Below are 9,410 nucleotides of genomic sequence, written 5' to 3'. Positions count from 1 at the left end.
TTGGTCACGATGAGCTGACTTATTAGTCAGGACGGCTTTGGCGTGTGTCACGCAAGTCAGTAAGATTGGATCTAATCGATTATTAGCATTGAATGACTCAAGGAGCATTAATGCCTGACCGACCCTGAGGGTCGATGAACAAACAGAGCTTGGAGGCTAGTGGCTTACTCAGCAGCCACTCTCCCGCTAAAATCATGTGATGATTCATTTGCTTGTTGAAAGCTTTATGTTCAGTGTGATTATAACGATAATCATTTGATAATGTTTATGTAAAGTGTTATGTTTTCTTGCTGGGCCTTGGCTCATGGGTGCTATGTGGTGCAGGTAAAGGGAAAGAAAAGCTCACCTAGCCTTGAGTGGAGAGCTGATGTGATGGTGTGTACATATGCAGCCGCTTGACTGCCACGGTCAGGGTGTTCTCAGAGGAACTAGGGGGTTTACCCTATTTTTTTTGCCGCTTAGGTCGGCGGGGTTGTAAATTTAAAACTGTAATGACCATTTTGTACTGAGAATCACTTGTAAATGTTTTGTTTAGCTCTGCAAAGCGGTTTGTAATAAAATATCCATTTCCTTTTCATTGGTTTTATGCCTTAACCCGTTAATTACACTTAGAGCACGTTTTTGACCAAAGGACTCAGGCAATGAGTCAAATTTCCGGTCCACCGTTCACCGTAACTGTTCTGGGGTAGCCAGGGCGTTACAGTATCATCAATAAAAAATGATCAACATAAGTTCCCAAATCAATATCTAGCCTTCGGGACATCAATCCCCACTTAACCGGGTACTAGGTTCAACCCCGAGGCCTATGGCTTGAATCCCCAAGCTAAAACACATGTTTTTGATCAAAATGGCCTTAAGGACCGCGGCCCGCCCTAGCTGCGCCGCGGCGTCCAGGCAGAGACCACCCTCCCTGCCAGACGCCTTGAGCCGCGGCGCACCACAGCCATGCCGCGGCTCAATACCCAATTTTGCCCAGAAAACTCAGCACGCACACCAGACTTTCCCCTGCGTTTTCCCTTGAAACCAGCCCTTCAAATCAACTCAAAACCTCTTCCAAACACTCATTTAAACCTCCAAACATCATCAACATCTCACCCTAATCAAAACCTAAGTTTCCAAACTCAAGAACTTCCATTAATTCACAACTAACACATCAAAATCCCCAACTGAAAACTTAATAGAAAAACAGGGTATACCATGAAACTCATGGCTGGAACTTACCTCAAACTTGATTTTGAATCCCTTTTCATGGCTGAATCAAGTTCCTAAGCTCCCACCTTTGATCTCCTAGCTTAGCTCCTCAATTTGGCCTCTCAAAATTTAAAGGGAAATGAAGGAGGAACCTTGTACGGGAGAGAAGGAGAAGTGATGAAGATAGGCTCTGTTTTTGTTCTGTTTCCACAGCTTTCTAAACCCCAAAAGCTGATATAAATCCTTAAGGTCAAAAGACCATAATGCCCCTAGGCCAATCTAAAAGCTTCTAAACACTCCCAAGGGTAAATTCGTCATTTCCAACCTATACCGTTAATTATAATTAACGCTCTCCGATTCCCGCTAATCTCAACATTCTCAAATACCAATAAATCATAACCCATTACCCTTTAATTCCCGGTAATTCTCTAATCATTAATATCACCCCGAGCCCCGAACTTAAACCTGTTATGACTAGACCGAACACTTACATCCCATGATCGTCTCATGTCAAATAGCTCGAACCAATCCACCTTATAATGTGGCTATATTAATTAATCGCAACCATGCACCCAAAATATACAATTACGCCCACAGTGGCCAAATTACCAAAATACCCTCATAATTAATACATGAACCCATATGCATGCATTCACCTTCATATAATAATATAATTCACGTAGACATGCATATAATCATTAAATGCTATAATAAATCAATTATGGCCCTCCCGGCCTCCTAATCAAGGTCCTAAACCTTATTAGGAAATTTGGGGCATTACAGTTTCGTTGAACTTTTTCCATTTAAAAAGTTATCATGTTTTTTGTTATATGTGTTAGTAAGCTTTCATGCAGGGGGAGTATTTTTATACTCTCATTTTTGGTTCTAACACTTTGTTTTGCAGATTCATCCTTGTTTGTTTTCTTCAAAATATTTTGTCAATCAAAGTACCAAAGGGGGAGATTGTTAATTCCATTTTTGGCATATTTAATTCGACAAAAATATTTTGTATTTTTTTATTATATTCGGTTGTATCTAAATATATATTATTGATATATGTTTTATTTGTTTTAAATAATAAATGTATAATTGATGATAAACTTTTCTATATTAGGAAAGTTTGCCAAAAATAGTGTGGCTTTATTATTATAAAAATAAATCTTTTTGAGCTGTCTTTTTCCAGCCGATTACCTCATTATATCTGACCATATAATTGAGTTTTATTGCATGATTAGGTTATAAAAGGGAAGCCTTGATTCCTACATCAAAGGATTGATTGTTACCATATATAGCTCACGATTCTGTAGCTACAGAATCAGTAAATCTTGTCAAATTGAAGAATTCTTTTAGGAAAGTTTCCTTGTGGGCTTAGGTCGGTTTAGACCATGTATTAGTTGCCCAATTTGAGTATAATGACTATAAATACTCATATTGGCTGCTAGGTTTTAGTTAACTCTTTTTGTATTTCATTCTTATTTGTAAAAGAGAGTCTTTGTTTTGTAGAGGTGAGTGAGTTCGACTCTGCCTCTGTTTATCAGTGTCCTTGTAATTGTTTTGAGTCCTCAAACAGTTCTACAAAGGAGGAGAAAAAAGTGCAAACCTTCGGGAGAAGGTGGTTCAAGTCTTGCTTCGAGAGGAAGCAAGCACACTTCAAGGAGATCGAAGGGAGTTTGTATTCTTGAAGGGTTAACAAGATTCATTTGTCAAGGTAGAATCAAGCTTGCGGCATATTATAAGAGGGAGTCTATTTATGCATAAGTCAAAAACTTTGTATTTTTGAGATCTTACTAATGAATCTTATCTCTGAGCATGACCCTGTGGACTAGTAGCAATCTGCAATGATTGCTGATACCACGTAAAAAAACCTTGTGTGTTTTTATTTTCTGCACTTTAGTTCTCTTCTGGTTTTCTGGTATGTAGTTACAACACCCTGGTCTGTAGCTACAGAATATCTGTTTTAGCACCAACTTAATTATTCCGCATTTAATTAATTGATTAATCAAGTAATAAGTTGGTAATTATAAAATACAGAATTTCAATAACTATTATTATAGCTATTAATCTTTTTCTATTTTGAAGTTTTTAATAAAGATTAAACATTAATGAAATTTGGGATTTTTTTTAATTTCTTTTTCTGTTTTGAAGTTTTTTGTGTTGTTAGAGAGAGAGAGAGACAGAAAGGAGCTGCATAACTTGGTTCCAATTTGTAACAAAGTTAGTCTCTAAGAAATGCTTTAGATGTATTAAAATGAATTGATAAGTTTCATGGTGGTCACATGTACACTAGCTGTTAAAATTTGCTTGGATTATCACCTTGGCCATTGCAATTGATACTATTTAGTTTTATTGATTATGATGGGCCATGGTATTTTATATGGATTCGTATTTATCTTATGTTATATTGACAATGATTTAATTTGTAAACATTAGTAACATTGTTGTAGGTAATTTTAAAATATAAACTAATAATATTATTAGATTTAGATTTAGTTGTTGGTAAATTTTAGTGAAAATGGTAATTCATTTATATATTTGTTAAATGTTTATAATTATTAGGTTTTTTTAGTGTATGTTATGTTGAATGATATGTGTGAGGATGTAAAATTGTATTTGCAGTGTTGTGGGTATTTTTGGATGATTTGTATGTATTATAAACAAGTTTTTAAATTTTTGGATAGAATGAAATATAGCCATTATGCTTAATTTTTTGTAGAATTAGAATAATATTTGGAGATTAGCTAAAAAAATAAATTATTCATAAAATGGCAAATAATCTTAATAATTATTTTAAAAATTAAGTAATTATAAACTAATAAGATTAAAAAAAAATTGAAGAAGTTAAAAATTAAATTAATTATTTAATGATCACTTCAAAAATTTATGCAACCCTTAAACTAATAAAAAAATTAATTTACAAAAAATATTGATTTAATTTTATAAGTGAAATAAAATGGCAAATAATCTAATAATTTTAATAACTATTTTAAAATTAAGTAATTATAAACAAATAAGATTAAAAAAATTAAAATTTAAGAAGTTACAAATTAGATTAATTATTTAATAATCACTTTAAAAATTTATGCAACCCACACTACTACAAAAACATGTTTTTAGGACACTTTTTAGGGCACTCATCTAGATGCAAGCCCTAAAAACAGCTTCTGGACTTTTTAGGGCTCGCATTGTAAGTCCTTAAAGAATTTCTTTTAGAAACTATGTGTATCCTAAAAATTTGAATTTTTTTTAACAAAACACCTCCTGGACTTTTTAGGACACTCATTGCGAGTTCTTAAAGAATTTTTATAGGACACGCGGTGCAAGCCCTAAAAACTTATGTGTGTCCTAAAAGTTTAAATTATAAAAAATCACAAATTCCCTCCAATCCCTCAAATCACTCAATAATATAAAAAACACACACACACACACACAAAAAATCACTCAAATCACTATCTCTCTCTCCTCGGTTCTCTCGCTCTCTCTCGAAGCTCCCTCCCTCTCTCTCTCTCTCTCCTGAAGCTCCCTCTCCCTCTCTCTCTAGCTTGTCTCTGCCAAGGCCAAATGACCGCCTTCCCATCACCGCCCATCGCCACGCGCCGCCCCCGAAACTCCCAACTCCCGGAGCTCAGCTCCTCACGTGCAGCCTAAGGCCCTCAAACGACTTGTCGAAGTTTCAACGATTTTGGGTTTTCCCAAACTTTCCGACCACTTTTCGGCCATCTCGAGCCACCACGAGATGAACCACCACCACATCCACCATATTCCTTGCATCTTGGGCTTCAAAACCCACTAAAGAATCAGACCCAATGGCCACCGTGAAGTGGTGGTGCCGCCACTTACTCCGACCATTCTTTTAGGGCTCACAATGCGAGTCCTAAAAATTTTTTAGGGCTCGCCTTTTTTGTAGTAGTGCCTTACACTAATAAAAAAATTAAACTAGTTAAAAAATTAATTTACAACAAATATTTATTTAATTTTATAATTTTAATACTCACCTTAAAGAATGAGTAGTTATAAATTGACGAGCAAAGCAAAGAAATCTGGGTATGTTAGTCATTATTTTTTTTAATAAATTGATTTTATTTATTTCGTTAATTTACAATTTATAATTATATTTATTTTTGTTTTGTAGGAAAAATTGTGTTCCGTCCGTGAGACGCAAGCTTCACAGTCTACTGAAACTTCATCACTCCAGTCGATTATCCCAGAAGAAGAAGGCTTGTCTCTAGTGTAAAAAAATTTCGGAAAAAAAATGTGGCCACCAAATGGGATATGGTCGTATACTTACGACAAGAGACAATGTACATTCACTCACGTATACTCAAAATCCTCCATCTCAGCATCTTCCCTATACTAGAGATGACGGGATTGAAGCTATGAAGGAGCGCCTTCAAGAATTGAAAGATCACATTCGGACTCATTGCATCGGCTCGAGAGATCCACATCCACTATCTAATGATCTTGATGTCGGAGGACCGAGCCAGTAAGTCCATTTCTTACTTGTATGTTTTGTTTTCACAAATTATGCGCTATTTTAATTTTCATAATAGTGTACGACTTTAAACTTAAAAACATACATGTTGTTGACCCTTGTTTTAGTCAACGACATTGAGTCATAGAAAACGATATGAATTAAAGAACTGAATGTAATATAAACGACACACATATTTTATAGTGGTTCAGCCCCAAGGATTGGTAATGACCTACGTCCACTTAGTGTTTTATTAATGTAAAACAATTACGAAATCTGCAATTAATGAACAAGGGTTCACTGAGTTTCACAAGTCTCAAACCTTGATACAATTACTGTGTATAAAAGCACTATTTCTCTCTAGATACCAAAAATTGCGCGTGAAATAAATGAATCTCATGAGTCCTATTTATAGGCTTAAGGATGGACTTATGAGCCTATTAGCCGTCCTTAACTTGCGTTACAAGCATAATCAAATAGTAACATAAATAATGATATTTACATATAAAAATAATCCAATATCTTGGGAATATCTAACTTATAACCGTATATGAGAATTTGTCTCGGTTCAACAAGCAACTTTGGTCGTGTGCATCTGCACCTCTTCTGTTCCTGTTGCCTAGCATATTCATTAAGCCTATCGAGCAGCTTAATTTCTTTCACGACAATCTGGTCATCGGTCGATCGGCCCTCCATTAATAGTTAGTCACGTGTTGTTCACGTGCCTCTTTAACATGTCACGTCATCATGCTAATATTTAGGAAAACACATGTATTTATTAGCTTTAAGTATTTAATGAAAGTGTTTTAGTATAATTTTTGTTATATTATTATTATTAATAATGTGGATGTACGCCCTGATTTTCCAGTGGGCTATTAGCGAGCTGAGATGTGGCCTAATTATATCAGCCACGTGGATACCCCATGACCGGAGCTTCCGTCGTCAGGTCCTACCTCTTTAGCTCGAGGTAACCAAAAGGTTCGTCAAGATTACTCAAGGGCCGAGTCAGGACTATGAAGGCCGCAGGTCGAGAGGACATCCAACTCGGGGTATGAACTGGAGTTGGAAGCTATGACCTTTTATAAAGTCAACCACGCAATGTAAACGTGCATATATCATAATCACGTGACTGATATATCCCTGAATTCTCGGACACGCAGCATGAACGTGCGTATTCAGACACCCACGACTGGGTTGGGCCGTGCGGCCCATTATCCCCCTTACCTGTTGATTAGACCACACTTCATTTGTCAGGGTTTAGGAATTAATCATGAATGTCACAGAAGTGACATGATGGGTAAGAAGGTCACGGGATGACCCCCCTTACCAACTTCCAGGTGCCCTCTCCTATAAATATGGAGACCCTGAGAGTTGCAAGGGGTTGGATTCTATTGTGTAAAAAGTACCCTGTAAAGAATACCAGGCATATAGCAATAATATTGGCTGGTGGAGTAGAAAGATTTTAACCTTTGAACCACCTAAAAACGTAGTTGTGTCATCAGTCCATAAAAAGATCATTTATCGATTTCGGTTCATTATTAAGCACTAATCTCTTTCTCTTATTTTCTTAATTACCTGTTGGCGAAGAACCGCGTCAACAATGGATATAAAACAAAATTTAATTATACATAAATAAAAAAATTATGTTATATTAATATGGGTTATCTATATATATATTTATAAATAAATAAATAGATATAAAAATACGTTGTTAGTAAAGATATACTGACAACACTATTGTAATGTCCCAAATTCGCTAATAAGGCTTAAGGGCCTTGATTAGAGTGCCTGGAGAGCATAATGGGAATTATGAGTGACTTTAATGAGTAAAATGCATGATTATGATTTAAAGCATGTTATATGACTATTTGAATATTTGGGATGCATGACTATGTGTATTAGTATGCATGTAGGCCCTGATTAGGTTAGAAGGGCATAATTGTAATTTTGGCCATTATGGGTATAACTGTGTTGATATATGTGATAATTGATGAGACCACATTATTATGTGGATATATTTGTGAACTGTGACTCGAGACGATCTTAGTGAGCAGATTAGCGAAAAAGTCATGGCGGGGATTTATACCCGGCTTGGGGTGCGCCTGGGGGTATAAATGGGAATTCAATGAGTATATTGGAGTCTATTTTGACATCGAGGAATATTATTGGTGATTAATTAGGTATCGGGAATTAAGCGATAAATATTAGAGACACTCGAGGAGTTAGCGGAAATTGGGGTGAAATGACTAAAATGCCCCTAAGTGGATTAAAGGGTTTAGAATTAATAGGGAGGGCATTAAGGTCATTTGGCTTTTTAAAGATGGGTATTACTAAGGCTTTATGTTAGTGGAAGTTGTAGAAAAGTATAGAAGTCTGAAAGAGAGAAAGGAAGGAAAAGGAAGAAAAGAGAAAGGGAGAAAACAGAGAGAGTTTCCTAAGGTCGGTTTATGCTTTCTTCATCAGTTTCTTGAGTGTTTTTGGAGCAAAGCTCAGGGAGGTGCTAAGTTAGGCTGAGCCTCAAGAGTCCTAAGCTAGGTTTAGAGAATTGGCAGAGATTTAGCAAGAGCACCCTAACACTTGAGGTAAGGTTTTGTAGTATCTTCAGTTTCTGGTTTTGGTTTTTGAACTATGGTGTGTAAATTGAGTTTGATGGGGACTTTGGGGAATTCAGGAAAAAGTTTGAGGAAGAGCAAGCTAAGGAGGTGTAGAGGTTGTATTGAAATCGAAATCCCATTAAAGGTATGAATTCTGAGCTTCTAACTCTGGTGTTTTGACTGGTTTCAGCTGAGTTTCTGAACTTAGGGTCAGCTATGGTGAATTTTGAGATTAGGGATGCATGTGTTTGGGTTTTGAGTATTTGGGGTGCTTGGGATGAGTGGAGTATGTTCATAAGGTTGTTTTTGAGTTTGGTGAAGGTTTGGGAAAGTTTTGGTTGAGCTTGGTTCGAGGAAATCGCAGGAAGGAAAACTAGGGTGGTGCCTGTCTGTGACTAGCGCTACAGCGCTAGCCTTTGGGCGTTGTAGCGCTAGGCCATGCATGCTGAAGGGATTTTGCTTCTGTTTGTAGCGCTGTAGCGCCCTCCAATGAGCGCTGTAGCGCTACCCTGTTTCCAGAAAGAGATTTTAGGGTTATTTCCAAGGGCTTTTGACCAAGGGTTTGGGGTTTGATTCCACCACCTTGTTTGGTGGAACTAGGACTTCCTGGGGGCTCAGGTTTGGTCCCGAGGCTAGGTTTTGGACTTGAGGTTTGGTGATGACTTTGACCTATGATTGTGTTTAGGTGAGCGCTAGGGCTCGAGAGGGATCGTGCTCAAGGAGTCAAGTGATCAAAGTTAGCGAATTGAAAGGTAAGAAAATTGCACTCGGTTATATGTTTGTGATGGGACTAAGTGCTCCCGATATTTGTATTATGTCAATGATGGTATTATGACATGGGACATGTGATAGCGGCCTAAGGGTGCCGTACACAATATTTGCGCACAGGGTGCGGCTTGGCCACTGGTAGCCAATGGCAACTTAATATTCACTGAGCTCGGTTTAAGCGGGCCGGAGTTAGTGGGATAATGGAGGGTGCAGGCTGAGGGCGCTAACCCTAGTTATCATATGTGATTTGGCGTGTGATATGAATTGATATGTTTAGTATGTTGAATACTTGACTATTCTGAATATTGATATGATTAAGAATATGTGATGCTATGTGAGATATTGATTTGACCGTTGATTGCTTATGCTCTGTTGTTGTGTTTTCTTGT

This window comes from Humulus lupulus, chromosome 2 (genome assembly GCF_963169125.1).
Source record: "Humulus lupulus chromosome 2, drHumLupu1.1, whole genome shotgun sequence".
NCBI classification, from domain to species: Eukaryota; Viridiplantae; Streptophyta; class Magnoliopsida; order Rosales; family Cannabaceae; genus Humulus; species Humulus lupulus.
The sequence above is the reverse complement of the archived record's forward strand: the minus strand, read 5'-3'. Positions refer to the sequence as shown.